A 19,058-nucleotide genomic window follows, 5' to 3' on the forward strand; every position below is an offset into this window, starting at 1 on the left:
CATAATGTTTGCTGTGCATACTGCTTCAGTAGTAGGAGTAATTGCTGTTCATAAAACATTTTATGCAATTTTTTTTCTGTTTTATTTCTCCACTTTGATTTGACTCATCCTAAGCTCATTACACTTGTTACTTTGAGTGAAGTGGTCAATAGCAGCAAGCGAGAAAGCAGTTGGTTTGAAGTACACCGATTATTCTTTTGCAGCTTCCTTTGCTTTTGGAGCAGTCCAAAGAGCAGCTTCTTTAACACCTCCAATATTTGGAAGCTCACCAGAATGGCAAGTTTCCAAAAATAAAAGATCTCACAGAATTGTTATGCGTGTAATTAGGAGGTGAATTGTGGCTGAGGTTGGATCTTATTTGCCAGAATCAGTTTATTAATACTTGACAGAAAGAAGTGGCGATGAAAATCAGTATCACTCAGTAATTATTTGAAATTTAAGCTTTGTTTAGTACTGAAATCACATATAAATGTTCTCAAGGTATGTGATGTGTTATAAACTTATGAAGAAAATCCATGCCTTATTTTAACAAAATGCAGTTGCTATGTGGTGAATGTGGTATAATTGCTCCACTATATGCTGTAGGATTAATAGACTTTCACATATTGGTGTCAGTTTGGAGAGTGTTTATCGAAAACAGGCAGAGAAAGATTTCACATCGATGGTTTAATTATCTAGTCACTGCATTGTAATGAGTATTGTTAAGAGTTTAGTGCTGTGGCACAGTATGGGAGGAGCACTGAAGCGCAAGGTGAAGGAAAGTACAAAAGGAACACTTATTTTTAGATTCAGTTTCTGACGACAGGACTCTGGGGTTGGTTAAACTGAACTTGTGGCCTTATCATCTGCTGTGTTAAAACCTGCAGTGTTACCCAACTTCTGTTTGGCAATCTTTGCTTGTCTAGCTTTCAACAGTAATAATTTGCTAATATTCATATTCCAATGACTCCAATTACACTGTACAAGTGTAATGCACTGCTAAAGCTAGTGTGACCGTTCTGCTATTAGCTAAGATGTTATTGAAGCCTACTGTCAAAATTAACGTCATTACTTGTGGGTATCATGATTGAACAGAATGGATAACAGGGCAATGCATTGGTGAAGGAAGTAGAGTGGGGACTGATAATATAATTCAGGAAAAGCCATCCGGTTCAAATTAATATGCATTGATTTTGAAGTGAGTGTTAAGGTATATAGGAAGTATTAAATTATCGCAAGTTCCCTATTTGTGGTTCCAGAGTGTCTATTCCTAAAGCGAAAATGAACTCCGTAATCCATGTGCATGTGCACACTTGCATCCATGACTTCATTTCAGCTTAACATTAAATTTCAAGCTTGTTGTAAAATCTGGAAAAATATAGCAACAATTATAATATGTTTTTAAATTTATTTGCAAATTGGTACTTCTGTTGGTTGTTAAGTAGCCTGGTATCTATATGGGTGCTAGTGATATTTACACATAGCACAATCATAAGTGTCACCAGAAATGCCAATTTGCAAAGAAATTTGAAAACTAACTATAATTGTTGCTGTGTTTTCCTGGATTTTACAACTACCTTAACGGAAGAAATTGTTGTTATCTGATTACTTGTTCCCTGATTGGAACAAAGACTGGTGCAATGGATATTTGGATTTTGTCATATTTAAACACAACCCTTTCACCTTTGGCCCTCACGAACTGCATTGCCAATAAACACAGCCTTACAGTTCCATCACAAACTGTGCTGGTACCAAGTTTGTACCTCCTCTCTGTTATCATTATCTGTCACATGTTAGCAGCAGTTTACGATGTAGTCCAGATGTAGTCCCTGAATTCAGCAGCATGTTCCCCTGTCATTCAAATTTTAAATATTCATTTGAGATGTTGCCTTTTTGCTGTTCTTTTGCTGAAATCGTCTAAGCCAGTACATCTGATGGGTAAGCTTTGTAGAGTCATTTATTTGAAAGTAGTCACATTTTGGAACTTCTTTTATTCATTCATAAAACGTGGGCACTGTTGGTGGCCAGCATTTATTGCCTGTCTCTAGTTGCCCTTGAGAAGGTGGCAGTAAGTTGTCGTCTTGAATTACTGCAGCCCACGTGTTATAAGTTAACCCACAAAGCCCTTAGAGAGGGAATTCCAAGATTTTGATCCAGTGACAGTGAAGAAATGGGTTGTATTTCTTAGGCAGGATGATGACTGGCTTGGAAGGGAACTTGCAGATGGCAGTGTATCTGCAACCTTTGTCCTTCTAGGTGAAATGGACATAGGTTTGGAAGGTGCTGTCTGAGGATCTTTGATGAATTTCTGCAGTGCATCTTGTAGAGAATGCACACTACAACTGAGCATCGATGGTGGAGAGAGTGGATACTTGTGGATGTGGTGCCAATCAAGTGGGCTGCTTTGTCCTGGATGGTATCAAGCATTTTGAGTATTGTTTGTGCACCCATCTAGACAAATTGGCAATACTCCATCACGTTCCAGATTTGTGCCTTGTAGATGGCAGGCAGATTTTGGGGAGTCAGGTGGTGAGTTACTTCCACAGTATTCCTAGCCTCTGACCTGCTCTTGGAGTCACTATATTTATGTGATGAGTCCAGTTTTTGGTCAATGGTAACCAAGGATGTTGATAGCTAGGGATTCAGTGATGCTACCTTGCATCGTGGAAAACAAAATGAAGTATCTTACGCTCTGTGCAAAATTGAAACAACACTTTTCATGTTTTTAATTTTAATTGTCATTTTATTTTACGTTTACGACATACGTTTGGATTGGAGTCAACAGATTATACATTTTATTTTCAGAATGGCAGATTTGTACTCAAATCAGCTATTTTGTCTGTCTTCAGTGTAGTAAGTATCAACATGATAGAGGACAGTGGTGAGAGCAAAACTTAACTGCTTCTGAAATGCAAAATACAGCAATTTTTTTTATTAACCAGCACCTACGAAACTAGTTTTCAAATATTCTGGTTGATCATGAGGTCCACATAATCAATGTAAAAACACACAGTAAGTAATATAAACATACTGCTGGGAGTATACACATCACTGTTCTACTTTATTCACAGCATAAATCACTCAGATAATAATGCAACTTTGCCTTCAATAAAACTGAATGGCAGAGAGCCTTCTCACATGCATCCACAACTGACTACTCGGACATCATGGAGATTGTGATAACACAGTAAACTTCTAGTATTTGAGATATATTAATTTTTGCCGGTTTAACGAGAATGCTGGTTCATAAGATGCAGTTAAAACAATGTTTGCTGTAGTATGCATGATGCTTAGGAAAAGGTGGTGTGGAACCTGTGACGAGCAAGTCTGTTGAAAGAAAGTACATATCAGAAGGAAAGTTGGCATTGGAAATTGTTCAAAAACTCAAAAAATACTGAATATGGGTAATCTTGAGAAAATTAAACTGCAGAATATTTTTTGTCAAAATTGGTTGCATTGAAGTTTCAAGAATTGCCATGGAGTTATTTAGAAAGACAAGCTAAAGGGAATTTTGTTTATACTACTATTCATCAAGACACATCCTTAATAAGCTAACATTTATGGCATAATAGGAGCAAAAATAATTAAAGGCCACAAGAGTTAAAAATCACACAACACCAGGTTACAATCCAACCGGTTTATTTGGAAGCACTAACTTTCAGAGCACTGCTCCTTCGTCACAACCTGGTGTTGTGTGATTTTTATCTTTGTACACCCCAATCCAATACTGGCACCTCCAGAGATTTTGATGCATGGTGATACAGGACATTTAAAGCTTTTTTTTGGAAATCTGTGTCATGGTAATTATTATTAATTCCATATTAAAATTAAATGATTTTTGGCCAGCAATTATTGTGGAATTCCACAGCATGGCTGTAATCTTGGTTAGACATGTATTGTGCAAGCTTAAATTCAAGCTGCAGGTGCAGTAAAGGTACAGGATCCGTATTAGAATAAAGGATCTCAGCTGCTCCAATTCATGCTGAAAAGAAGGATGGTCTTTACAAATGTGTTCACAACCATCCAACTTGTCAAAGCACTTGCAACCAAGTTACTGTCACTGTCGTAACTTAGGAAATGCAATATTGCATTTTCTACAAATTTCTACAAACGACAATGTAATTGTAGCCAGACAATCAATTTTTGTGATGTCAGTTGAAGGATAATTGGTCAAACTGAGGATTAAATCTCCTGCTTTGAAATACTACCACGAGGTATTTTACATCCACCTGAATAGTCAACCAGGGTTTCAGCTTTTAATATCTGATCCAAAAATGGCACCTTCGAAATTGTAGCCCAATGTCAATACTGTACGAGAGTGTTGAGATGTTATTTTTGTATCAAGTACTATTGTGGAATATAAACAACCTTCTGGCTCAGCTGAGAGTGCAATCAACTAAGTCATGGCTGACACAACTAACTGCCTTGTACTTCAAACTCCATCCTAAATGTTTAGTTCCTCCTCAAATTAATTAATTTTACAAGGAAAAAGCAGGGGAGTAGAGTTAATGATCAAGTCAACCATGATCTCATTGAATGATAGAAAGGTCTTAATGGCCTAAGTGGCCTACTTCTGCTCCCATGTCTTATGGTCTTGTGTCAGCATTGAACCTTTCCAGTGAATAGCCAACAGATCCTGGACTGGGAAGTCTAAAGTGTTTCAATCTGTGCTTTCCATAGTATTCTGCGGTATGTGGCATTGTGGTGATTGTACATAGATATTATGTTAAATACATGTAATTATGTACTAAAGTAGTGTACGCATTTTTATTTTGATGCTAGATCACCCTTTGTTTTTGCTCTCCACTTGCTGCTTTTTCACACAGCAATTGTCTGAAAATTGGAATCTGAATGTAGCTTTTGTGCTTTCATGAGCATCTTGAATACAGGCTGTTTTCATAAGTTCTTGAGGCAAATCGTATGAAAGCCGTTTTCTATTTTGCCATAAAATATTCATGAAATACAAGCCTTTTGTATTGATGTGGCTTACATTAAGTAGAAAACTTCTTTCCAGATTTCATGAGGGCAGGAGTAGGTCAGTTGTAATCAATGTTGCTGTCAGGAACTTGTGGCATTTGACTTGTTTCACTGCCATAGAAATGTAAGAGTCATGGTTGATGCATCAGCAACAGAGCATGGCATTCAAATTAACAGAAACTCCTGAATTTCAAAGCCAGAAAATGGATAAATTAAGTAACAACTCTTGAGTAACGGAGAATATGCAGCAGGTAAATTACTGATGTTCTCTAAGTGACTGCCTCTTTTGAATCTATTCTTGCATAAGTCTACCATGCTGAATTTCCATGTTCTTTTAGTAGAATTAAAATATTGCATAATGAAGAATCTGGGATAATAGATAAGTCTGACCCACGATTTTAAGTGTCTTGATAGCATGATGGTATTATGTTCTTGGAAGTACGTGAGGGCGTGGAAGGCATCAGGAAATGGGTTTCATCCAACTCTTTTAATGTCTTCTTTTAATGTCACTTTTTCCTGTCTAGTTCAAAAGAGATATCTGAATTCAAGTTATTTGCTTGCTCTTGTCTCAGACATGGAATATGTTAATATAACTCTAAATATAAATTATACTGAGGTTGATGAAGTGTTTCTAAAGATTTACGTACATGCTAAGCTGAAAAGTTGCAATAAAAAACTGGCAACATGGAAAAAAATTAATATGAGGCCATATAATGTTGACTGAAAATGTAATAGGCCACTGATCTGCATTTGTCCTCTATATTCCAGATTATGATTAGATTAGATTAGATTCCCTACAGTGTGGAAACAGGACCTTCAGCCCAACAAGTCCACACCGACCCTCCGAAGAGTAACCCACCCAGACCCATTTCCCTCTGATTAATGCACCTGACACTATGGGCAATTTAGAATGGCCAATTCACCTGACCTCTACATCTTTGGATTGTGGGAGGAAATCAGAGCACTTGGAGGAAACACATGCAGACATGGGGAGAATGTACAAACTCCACACAGATAGTTGCCCGAGACCGGAATCGAACCTGGGTCCCTGGCGCTGTGAGGCGGCAGTGTGGCTTTCTGTTGTGGAAAGGAAGTTCTGACTTTAGACAGTGGTGATTAGAGTGGTACTAGAAAAGCACAGCAGATCAGGCAGCATCCAAGGAGGAAGGAAAATCGACATTTCTGGCAAAAGCCATTCATCAGGAATGAGGCTGGGAGCCTTGGGGATCGAGAGATTAAAAAGATTTCTTTTTAATCTCTCCACCCCAGAGGCTTCCAGCCTCATTTCTGATGTAGGGCTTTTGCCAGAAACATTGATTTTCCTGCTCTTGGATGCTGCCTGATCTGCTGTGCTTTTCCAGCACCTCTCTAATCTTGACTCTAATCTCCAGCATCTGTAGTACCCACTTCTGACTTTAGATAGTGGTGTCTATTTCTATATTATTTTTATATGGCATTGATAATGATGTAGAAGAGTCACAGTTTGCCCAGCTTGACCCCAAACCCCCCAGTTATCTCTGAATCTGGAAGTGGCACAGATCAATCTTTCTAATTTAGAAGATGAATGCCATTGAATCCTCGAGTTAGACATTCCTGGTACAACAAAAAAAATCTGTCTCATAATGCACAATTTATCTTGTAACAAAAGTGAGAGGCAGGTGTCTGGACCAGCATTGATTTTGGTATATTAATATAGCTACTTGAGAGCTACCTAATCTGCTGAATGTGTGAAATGTGTTGGCATATATGTCTTTGAGTAGAATACTTGAAAACTTTTGTAGAGTTCTTGAAATACTTTGACAATAAGTAGATTATAAGCAACAAGCCATTTTGCCTGAGATTGTGTAGGTGTATTAAATTCCCAATCAGAGAATGAAATCCAATGTCAATTGACATTCATTGTCCTATCCTCATCTGTTGTTTAAGCAATGTTTCATTACATTGAATGTAGAATAGGGTCTGGGAACCAACTCTTTTTATTAATGCAGATTGCGTTACTGTAAATTGATTCATGTTAGGCAATGTTTTCCCCTCCTTCTATGTAGAGGAAAAGTTTTTTTTTAAAGTGTTCTCATCTTATTTAGGGTTACTATTCTAAGTTCATCCTGGTAAAAAGTGAAAGGATTGTTCTTTGGATCATTTTTAGGGCTCCAGTCCCTCTTACATTGTGGACACTAAGAAATAGCTGTGACACAAATATTGTTACGTGGGTTAGTGAGATTGTTTTAAAACAGTTTAGAGTAAAACATGCTTCTATTTATAGCACATGTCAGTGCTTAAAAAATAAGCAGCAATTTTAAAAAATAAAACCTGGCCCTGATGACATGAAATTGTCTCCAGTCGTGTATTACACTGCCCTGCCAAAATGCGTTAAAAACCATCGTAAAATATCCAAGTATAACAAACCTATGTTGATTGAGTAACTTGTAAGTGATTCAATCACTTACTCAAACCTGGATCGTAAAACAATCTTAAGATACTATTTTAGAATGTATGAATGACTTTTTTTTTGTTTTTCTGTTTGTGAAAACCGGAAAAGAATATCAGTATTGTGTTAAAATGCAACTTAAGTGTATCAATTAAATTGTGGTCACCCCAATTTCTTGGACAGCTGCCATGATTTTCTAATGTTAAGAGGAAGACACTGCAGAGCTTAAGCTTCAAATTCATTTGCCTTAGGAAACTTCATAGAAAATTTGTCAAATCTACATTGCTGGTGCACAGACATAATGCCACTTGCCCATAATCAGTAAGTACCAATGTCCATATACAGTAGGTAGAAATTATTGAATAAAAAGAACAACCTGGCAAGATAAAGGTCATTCAGCATCTGAGAAACAAATTGAGAGTTTTCTTTAGCCACTTTTCATAACAATTTGAGTCATTGATTGAAATGTTTTCTTAACCTTTGTAAGAAAGATATACAGTTATCAGTTATGTGATACTTGTTTGTTATGCTGATTAAATATTACAAATCATGTCAGCATTTGGTACTGCAGTACTTTCTGTTGACCTGATTCAATCTGCTGTAGTTTTTCAGATAAGTAGCACAGTGCAGTACGTGAAACAGTGTTAATCACAAGAATTTGAAGGCTTACCTCTCTCACGCTTAAATAAGATCATTTAACTATTGCCTTGCAAAGGCAGCTGTATAGATGTTAGTTTGAAATGGAACATGTCCCTTTGTGGTTTTGTATTCCTGAAGTTTTGGAGTACGGTCTAAGAACACTACATGCTGCATAAACAAAATAAATAGATCTAAATGGCATATTTGGTGCATTTCATCCGTGATTGGGGTATTCCATCTGTAAGGGGTAAAATCTTAAAAAATCAAATTTAAAATGTGGCTATAAATTGCAATCTATCTCTATTTTTCCTATAGATGCCGTAGTAGTAAACTGCTTAAAGACATATCCTCTGTTCATTTCTCCAGGCCTTGTTGACTTGTATTTAATTCGTCAGTTGCTCATAGGTGCCTCCCATTTTCAACTTCAAGCTGCTTACTATAAACATTTTGTTCTCCCTTTTGATTTACATCCCTCTAATTTACATTCCTCTGATTTCCTTCGGTCACTACCATCAGCAATTCCCATGCTTTAAATATGGTCTGCCCAATCTTGGCCTTTTCTTGATGATATTTACAAACAATTCTTCCTCCTCCAAAATCTTTGGAATTTCTTCATTGTTCTTGTTTTCCTTCCAACTGATCCCCTCCACATTTCATAATTTCTAATCTTTTGACTGTTTGCTTTTCTCAAAGTCTGCAATTCAGCCGTATACAACTCCCAAATCGCAAGCTTGATAGATCTTTACATTTTCTACTCACTCATACTGAGCAGTTCTGGTTGGGGGATATATTCTTTGCTATTGCTTATCCATCTCTGATTTCATTGACAGTAATCATCTTCTGACAAGATGCTTCTCAGGTACTTTCATTGTGATACCTGTTCCAGCTGTTTTTTATTTAGCTTGACCTCTGCTTTCCTGTTATTATTACTTCCAATTTTTATAACTGTCATCTTTTCGACATTAATTTTCATTCCATAAACCTTCACAAGTTCATTTATCTTAGATACTCAAACTTTGTAGATCTGTTGTGCTGGCCATCAAGGCCTGGTCATCTGCAAATCTCACCCCCACATTAATTGACCTTCTACTTTGACTCCTTTCTGTACGTTGATTAGTGCTTCCACATTATCAGTGCAGAGGTCCAGAATGAAGTTTATTACTTAAAGCTGTAATCATTTTTCAGGTGCATTGTATTGTGTTATTTAGGTGGTCTTTTTTTTAACATGTGAACAGGCTGGATAGAATTGCTTAGTTCACTCAATAGCATTTAATCATGCTGGTAGAGAATGGAATACTTTTTAAAATGAACAGCTTAACTTTGGATTAGTGACATGAGGAGGATTATTGCTAAGAATCCAGCTTTGTTACTGTTTTTCCTCATACCTTTGAGTTTTGAGAAGGAATTCCTGAACCAACTGGTGCAGTGGGATCCCTGCTGCTACATAAAGCAGTCAAATTCTACTTGAGATTTGTCCCCTTGTTTGCTGTTTTCATCCTTGTTCCTCCTCTCAAAACATAATGTTGATTCTGGCAAGTATTGAAATAAAATTATTAACAAATTTTAAAAATGATTTTAAAGGAACAGCAAATGAATTAATGGGGCAGGTTCTTGTAAAGGTCTGAGTGACATGGGTTATTGCATGTTGTTTGGTAAGTGCATTGAGGACCATCTCAATGTCAAGAGACTCTTGCGCCATCTTTTACACTTTTCACAAGCGGTATGGCAGGAGTCTTGCTGGGCAGCAACAAGATTCTAGTTTACGCTTGTTTAAACTCTTTGTTAACATCACAACTCCCCTCTTTAATATGAAGACTCCCATCTGAATAAGCTCGACATCAAGAAAGCTTGACGACAAAATCAAAAGCGAATACCTCTCAGATTCAACTCACCACTTTCTCTGAACAGCCTCCGTGTTGGAAATTAGGCAGCAATACCTCAGGGCATGCTCCATGGGTACCAGTCACATGGGTATCACCCATGTCCATGGAAATTCGCCTCCGACATATGCCAGCCTCTAAGAATACTCATCCCCAATCCTCTTACAGAATGCTGTTGCATTTCATGGCTGTACCTTGGACTGCACAGGTAACTCTATAATTGTATTACTGCTGCAAGGACACTGTGCAGTCAGGGATGTGCACCCTACACACAGACTACTGGAACAGGCTGCATCATTGGGCTCATTGTTCAATATCATATGTTCACTCACATTGACCCTACCTAGTGCTCCCAGCTTCCCTGCCTTGCATTGCCTTGCCTTTTTATGCATTGTCCTCTTAGCTAGAGATACCGGAATCATATTACTATTGTCTTGTTTTGCCATTTAACGCAGGCACAATGCCAGGCAGATTGTCATAGTTGTCAGCAGGCCCCAGTCAAGTTGGAACAAATAGCCTTCACACAGGGTTCCCAGTACATTAAACTAAGGGCAGCCTCTGCCAGCAGTCTTGGTTGGTGTGGTCCAGGTCAAAATCTTCTCAAAAAGTGTGAGAAGCCAATTGGCTGGCAGAAAGCCACTCATCTCAACTCTTTCTGCCATATTGTGGTCTGCATTAGTCATGGAGCAAGATAGGTATTAAGGACGATATATTTAAGTGGCACAGTTATTACTATTAGTGTAGGTAGCAAAGGTCTTGAGCAAGTGAGTAGGCAGCACAGAAGGCATGCGCGGTCAATGTGTTGGAGGTTGGGGTAGTGGGAACAATATTGCAGACACTAGTGAGAGTGTATGAGGAGAAATAAAAACCACCAGAACCATTGGTATACTGGAACAATAATACAGCAGTAGCAAAAAAGAACTTGGTATATGATTTCCACAGTTGTTAATCCTTCACAAAAGTAAGAAAGATATCCATTCCGCAATATTGACACTTCCCATCTAAGTGAATGTCTATATCATTCTTAAAAATATACCAGTTTGTATCAATGAGCCTGGGTGGAAACTGGTTAGAGTAGCAAATAGAGTGAGTGTGAAGTATTGGAAAGAAGATGGTAGCTCTTAGGCTATCAGAGTGGAGAAAGATGTTGAATTTCTTCCTGCAGTGCTGTGCATTCTTCCAAATAGCTGAGACTGTTTTAATCTGCGTATTAACCTTGGACCAGGCTAGCATTGTCTGTACACCTGGCATCCACTGCTGGCCCTGGCAGAACAGGAACTTTCATCTGTGCCCTACTCAGTTTGGTAAGATGTTCAGAACTCTACCCAACAAGCTTGGCACAATTTTTCCCTTGCCTGCCATATCTGGGTAAATGTCAGCAACTGTACATTGCACACCTCCACACTGACAGTACAATAGGATTAGGGTTAGGTGTCTGAATGTTTCCCAGTCTGTATATCAGCCTGTTGAAACCTAGTATCAAAGATCCTCCCATGAAATTTCAGCATGGGAGTTGAACCCAGATTTAGCTCAAATATAGGAATGCTGCCACAAGATCTCACTATCTAATTCCATTGAAGTGGAGAGTTGCTGTTCCAAAGTTATTGGATGCTTTAGCTAGTTCATTTAGGTGTAGCATAAGGATTCTAATGTCATGTGCGAGAAATTGACCAGTGCTTGTAAATCGCAGGAAGCATTCAGATATTCACATGCAATAATTATTAAAGAGGATCTTGCATTTTAATCTAATGTTTGCAAACTTCAATTCAATTAGGGTAGGAAAATCTATATCTCCATGCATATTTTCCCTCATCCTCTCTTCTGTTCTTTTAGTCACCCATAAGGAAAAATGTTTTTGGGTGGTTTAGCCTTGATGGATCATTTCCAAACAGGGCACTTAACACTGCAGACTGCTGCAATAGCTAATTGCGAATAAGCACGAATGGGCAAATATCCTCTCTCGAAAGTCTGCATAACAGTTGAGATTGTACATTGTGAATCCAACATATTTCTGATATAGTGTGTGCTCTGAAATCACTGACATTTGACTGAATTTTGAAATGTGCATTACTGTTCAGGGTTTTATATGTTAAGTTACTGTCATCAGAATGATTTGGTAACAGTATAGGGTGGCACTCTTCATGTGGGTTAGAGGGGAAATTGGTCACGAGGATTTAGGTTATAAAGCTATTCCAGCAGTGATATAGCCACATTTTCATGAAAAATATTTCTGTTGTTTGTGAAAGCACTCATTTGTTCAGTATGTAATGATAAATTCTTTGTTCTGGGAGGCTGATTTTTGAATTCTCAGTACATTGGTCCTTTGTAGTCCACATCCTGTTTACTTTTTGTGAAACTGATGACAAAATAGCAAGTGGAAATAGAAAACAGGTGTTATCACACAAAGATTCCATACACTTTTTTAAAAAAAATCATTCAAGCCTTTGGCGGGATATACTGGATTGTCTTTTCATTTTTTTTTCATTTTAGTTCTGTCATTTTTATATTTAGACATCAGATTTTACAACTTTTGTAAATTTGATTGTGCTAAGTTGAATATCTGTACTGATTTTCTTACAACATGCATTATGTAGGTAAAGGATTTGAATCTCTACTGCCTATTAAGTGCATTTTTGCCAGGTGTCATCAGTGAATATGATTTTTTAAAATGTTTAATGTTTCAACAAATCTGTATTACTGTCTAATGGCAGCATCATGTAAAAATTTCAAAATGTCAAGCATTTATTTTTCAAAATCAAATCTGTTTATCTGCAACCCTAAAAAATACATTCAACAAGTTCCTAAATTGTCTTAAATACAAATTGTGCCATAATGAACTACGAAAGGAATGCATGTCATTTCTGGTGTAAAATTCCATGGATATGCAAGATTTTTAAAAAATAAATTTTGGTATAGGCTGGAGCCTCGAAATTTGAAGGTGTATTGCTTGTTTTTGTGGTGCTAATGAATCCAATATGGGTAGACCATAGGCAGCCATTGCTAAGTTGGTCAATGTCCAAATTTCAGAAGAGGAAGTGCTGGATGTCACGCATAAAAGAAGATAAATCCCCAGGACCTGACCAAATGTACCCTAGAACTCTGCGGGAAGATAGGGAAGTGATTGCTGGGCCTCTTGCTGAGATATTTGTATCATCGATAGTCACAGGTGAGGTGCCAGAAGACTGGAGGTTGGCTAACGTGGTGCCACTGTTTAAGAACGGTGGTAAGGACAAACCAGGGAACTATAGACCGGTGAGCCTGACATCAGTGGTAGGCAAGTTGTTGGAGGGAATCCTGAGGGATAGGGATATACATGCATTTGGAAAGGCAAGGAGTGATTAGGGATAGTCAACATGGCTTTATGCATGGGAAATCATGTCTCACAAACTTGATTGAGTTTTTGTAGAAGTAACAAAGAGGATCGATGAGGGCAGAGCAGTAGGTGTGATTTATATGAACTTCAGTAAGGCGTTTGACAAGGTTCCCTATGGGAGACTGGTGAGCAAGGTTAGATCTCATGGAATACAGGGAGAACTAGCCATTTGGATACAGAACTGGCTTGAAGGTAGAAGACAGAGGTTGGTGGTAGAGGGTTATTTTTCAAACTGGAGGCCCATGACCAGTGGAGTGCCACAAGGATCGGTGCTGGGTCCTCTACTTTGCATCATTTATGTAAATGATTTGGATGTGAGCATAAGAGGTACAGTTAGTAAGTTGGCAGATGACACTAAAATTGGAGGTGTAGTGGACAGCGAAGAAGGTTATCTCAGATTACAACAAGATCTTGACCAGGTTGGCCAGTGGGCTGAGGAGTGGCAGATAGAGTTTAATTTAGATAAATGTGAGGTGCTGCATTTTGGAAAAGCAAAACTTAGCAGGACTTATACACTTAATGGTAAGGTCCTAGGGAGTTTTGCTGAACAAAGAGACCTTGGAGTGCAGGTTCATAGCTCCTTGAAAGTGGAATTGCAGGTAGATAGGATAGTGAAGAAGGATAGTGAAGTGTTTTTCCAGCACCACATTTTTCAACTCTCGTCTCCAGCATCTGCAGTCCTCACTTTCTCCTAGTGAAGAAGGCATTTGGTATGCTTTCCTTTATTGGTCAGAGTATTAAGTACAGGAGGTGGAAGATCATGTTGCAGCTGTACAGGACATAGGTTAGGCCACTGTTGGAATATTGCGTGTAGTTCTGGTCTCCTTCCAAAGACTTTTCACTGGGTTGGGGATTCCAGAACTAGAGGGCATAGGTTTAGGGTGAAAGAGAAAAGATATAAAAGAGACCTAAAGGGCAACCTTTTCACGGAGAGAGTGTTACATGTATGGAATGAGCTGCCAGAGGAAGTGGTGGAGGCTGGTACAATTACAACATTTAAAAGGCATCTGGATAGCTATATAAATAGGAAGGGTTTAGAGAGATATGGGCCGGGTACTGGCAGGTGGGACTAGATTGGGTTGGGATACCTGGTCGGCATGGACGAGTTTGACCGAAGGGTCTGTTTCCGTGCTGTACATCTCTATGACTCTAATTGACCTTCTCCACTGTTATCCAACTAGGTGGGACTGCATTCGTCTGGTTCCAGCCAGAAAGTTTCTGTAAGGGCTTCTCATCCTGCTCCTCCACTTTGAATCTGATGTGTCTTAAGGATCCATCCTTGTGCTCCTCTTATTTGTTGTTTGATAGCATCATTTGGAAAATATATCTTGGTTTTCACTTGTATACTGACGACACTCAACTCCACCTTACCATCATTTTTCTTTGACTTCTTCACCTTGATTTCCCTCCCAACCCCTATCTGCATTCCATAGGGACCGTGCCCTCTGTGCCTCTCTCATTAGGTCCACACTCCCCACCAAATCACTCTTCACACTTGGCACCTTTCTCTGCCGTCATAAGAGGCACAAACCCTGCGCCCACACCTCCCCCCTCACCTATCCAAAGCCCCAAAGGATCATTCCAAATCCAGCAGAGATTTACTTGCATTTCCTCCAACCTCATTTACTGCATCCATTGCTTTCAAAGTGGTCTCCTCTACATCGAAGAGACTTAGCGCAAACTTCTGGAACCTTTCAGGAACATCTCTGGTCTGTATGCACTTACCAACCTCACCTTCCTAAAGCCATCCATTTCAACTCCCCCTTTCAAAACCTAAATAAATTTGGGAGATTTGAAGATGGCTTAAGGTCAGATTTCAGATTTTTAAAGTGTTAAGAGTGCTTGCGCAGAGATTTAGCCCTCTTTGGCTTAGTGAGGTTTCTTGGGTCTGATTGAGAAGTATTGCTGCTACATACTATACTCTCACAGATCCTGGGTACCCTGTGGAGGCAGCTGAGCTGCTTAGATTGATGATTGCAATTTGCCGTTTAAGTGCCCACAGAATCTGTGGAATAATGTAGTAAACCATGAGCCCTGTTCCTATATTTTAAAATAAACTGTTCCCCTCGAGCATATAGTGAAACAGAATGTTTATGGCAATAGTTGTGCAGTGATTTTGATACCAGCTGAAGAACCAAGAGATTGCAACTTCACTAAATTATGGATAGACAGGAAAAATGACTGGAGAGTGCTGGTTGCTGTAAAAACAAAAGTTGACTAATAGCCTCTTAAGAAGAGAAATACATGTAGTTTTAGCCCACAGAAGAATCAAACACTTGACTCTGAACGTGCTCAATAAATGGCCAGTAAATGCTTCCTGCTTAGCATTATCCACATCCTAGGAATGATTTTATGGTGGGAGACTGCACTTATTCCTGGGCTGCTTAGAGAGTCAATAATGGATCCCCCACCCTAAACACCACCACAAACAAGAACACATACGTTTTGGTGATGATAAAATTTCACTGAGTTTCGTATTTGAAATGACTTGAAGTGCATACTGAATAAAGACAGCAAGCTTATGGTTAACAGTCCCATGATCTACCATTGCTGATGATTGTTAAACCCTTGTCCCCAGCCCAAGAATGCTCAGATGCTATCTGAATGCAACTGCATGTTTTGATTAACCCACCAAGTGTTAGAATGCCCCCCTCGGAATAGTCATGCCATAGGACATGTGTATATTTCCATTTAAAAAAAACATTTCCTTGTCAGTACCTCTGCTCTTCCTGCTAACAGTTCATTGGGATGAGAATCAATAGTGAAAGAAGATGTTACAAATAAACAAATTTTACAATTAAACAGCAGATGAAATGGGCATAAATGTAAGCAGTTCTCTTTATCCCACAACAATCTCCACCGTACTAATATTTTCAACAGTGGCAGATTCTCTTCAACGTACTTTGTTCCATTGAGGGAATGGAAGATCTTCAATTGTATTGAGTCATATATGAACCTTGAAAGGTCAAACATTCTTTTCTTGACATTAATTATGCTTCAAATGCAAATTCAAAAAATTGAATTGCTTTCTTAACCTTGGTTAGTGTGCGATTATCTTGTGTTCAACAACTTGAATATCTTTGAATAATAACAAGCTCATTCTTAATCCATTGATAAATGTATGTAGAGTAGTGTTATTGTTCTGTACATTTTCCAGTAAATGCACTCAATATATATTTGCAAGACTGAAATGTTGTTTTCCTCAGAAATTAGATTTGTTGTTAATGGTTGTTTTTAAAAATTGCCTTCCTCTGTGTCGAACAGATTTGAGTCCCCTTAAAGTCATAAATAAAGGGTCAGAAGTATGCCATTTGCCTATTCAAGTTCCCCATGGTCATATCGGATATGATTGTGACAATTGAAAAGTCTCTCTCAATTGTCATAGAGTCAATTAACATGGACAGAGTAAAAAATCACACAACACCAGGTTATAATCCAACAGGTTTATTTGAAATAATCCTTTGATTTTTTTTACTATAAATTCTGTGTCTGATGTATTCTCTCTGACTAGATGCCTGAGGAAGGAACAGGGACTCCGAATGCTTGCGGTTTCAAATAAATGTGTTGGACTATAGTCCAATGTTGTGTGAGTTTTGACTTTATCCAACCCCCCCACCGCTCCCCCCCCCCCCCCCCCCCCCACCCCACCAACAGTCCAACACCAGCACCTCCACAATGCAGCAAGGAAACAGACCCTTCAGTCCAACTCACCCGTGCGGACTAGATATCCTATTTTTACCTAGTCCCATTTGCCAACATTTAACCTATATCCTTTTAAATCCTTCTTATTTTTATGCCTATCCAGATGCCTGTTAAATGTTGTAAGTGCACCCGTCCACCATATTAGCGTGATGAAGATAAATTGTCTGATTATCAAGGATGTTTTAGCCATACCTAATGCTAACATTCCTCAAGTCAACATGATTGCATTGCAGCAGTCCATCCACTGTTTCCTACTATGCCAATTTTGTTTTCTTGATTTCTGATAAAGGGCTATTGGCCTCAAACCATAAGTCAGTTCTTCTCTCTAAAGATGCTGAGAGACTTACTGAGTTTCTCCTGCACTTTGTTATCGTTTCACATCCACAGTGCAATTATTTTCTTGCAAGTTTTAAACAGAGCTGAGTTGTTCTGAAACTTTTTTTAATAGACTTGCAATTTTGAGATCCAGTTGGATATCAAATTTGCATCATCTGTCATTTCCACATTAACACCTTAAGAACATTCAATGTTTCTGTATATCTAATTAGTGGCAAAATTATTTTTTCAATACTCTTTCAGCAATAATTAACTATTCTGTTGTCACTGTTGTTGTGAGGTTTTGATCATATGAAATAGAAGTAGGCATTAACCTCTCGGCCCAAAAGTTGCTCTGTTATTCATGAAGATCATGGCTGATCTATTTACTCTACATTCTTGTCTACCCATGAAACTCATCATCACCCAACTTGTCAAACATCTATCATCTTCTGCCTTAAACATTCAAGGAATCTGCTACCACCATCTTTTACAGCTTCTGTGAGAAGATTTCTCATCTCTTAAATGGGTGACCCCTTGTTTTGTCAATTGTGACCTCTAGTTCTAGAAGCTCCAGAGGAGAAAACATTTTTTCCACAACTACTTTGTCAAATCCCCTTAGGACCATCTTGTTTCAATCAAGTTGCCTCTTCATTTTCCAAACTCTAGATACAAGCCTAGTCAATCCAACCTTACTTATAAGACACCTGTCTATTTGAGGCATTAGTCTAATAACCCACCTTAAATACAATGATATATTTCCTTGTTTAAGAAGACCACGTTGAATCAAATTGTGCACAGTACTCCAGATGTCGTCTCACCAAATCCCTATGTATTGAAACAGAACCTCTTTTTGCATATATTTTTGGAATTCCTTCCTCTTGTAATAAATAATATTGCTAGCTTTCCTAATTAATTGATTTATTTGCAAGCTAACTTTCTGCGATCCAAGGACTGGGACACTGAGATCCCTCTGACCATTTAAAATATGTGTTTTATTGTCCCTGCTGAAAATGGCCTTTAGGGAAGAAAGTTTACTGGTCTGGCCTACAAGTGAATGAATTAAAAAAAAGGACAGCTTCATATTTTTCCACATTCTCCCCCATTTGCCTGATCTTAGCCCATTTTTGTAGCCTTCTTATGATCTCTTTATGACTTACTTTCTTATCTATCTTTGTTTCATCAGCAAATTTAGCACCCCCATAATTTTGGTCCCTTCATCCAAGTCGTTTATATTAATTGTAAAAAGCCTTGTGGCACGCCATTCACTCGATACATCTTATTCACCAGAAAATTACCCATTTATCCCTAATGGTCCTGATTAGCTAGTCAATTTTCTGTCCCTATCAATATGTTACTCCCTGCACAATGAGTATTTAGTTTCCACAATAAATTTTGCAGTTCCTATCAAATGCCTTAATTGAAGTATAAATACAGTACATCTATCATTTTCGTTTTGTCCACAGCATGTTACTACTTCAAAGAACTCTAGAAAGTTAAACATGATTTCCTTTTCACAATACCATGTTCACTCGGCCTGAATACAGTGAAGTTTTTGAAATACCCTGTTATAATGTCTTTAGTATTAGCTTCTAACATTTCCCTGTAGCAGATGCTAGCCTATTGAACTTGTAGCACCAGCATTGTTTCCCTCCCTCTTTCAATTAGAGAATTACATTTGTTGATTTACAATGTAATGAAACCTTCCCAGAATCGAAGAAAAGTTTTTAGATTTCGATGAAGATGAAAACAAATTACCTGAGGA

General features: G+C 38.3%; 1 protein-coding gene across 11 annotated transcripts in view; it reads left to right on the forward strand.

Moving 5' to 3' along the window:
• hdac4 (histone deacetylase 4) overlaps window positions 1–19,058 on the forward strand; it is a 497,199-nt gene that overhangs the window by 252,685 nt on the left and 225,456 nt on the right. The gene's annotated exons all lie outside the window — the stretch shown is intronic.

This window comes from Chiloscyllium punctatum, chromosome 10 (assembly GCF_047496795.1).
Source record: "Chiloscyllium punctatum isolate Juve2018m chromosome 10, sChiPun1.3, whole genome shotgun sequence".
NCBI lineage: Eukaryota > Metazoa > Chordata > Chondrichthyes > Orectolobiformes > Hemiscylliidae > Chiloscyllium > Chiloscyllium punctatum.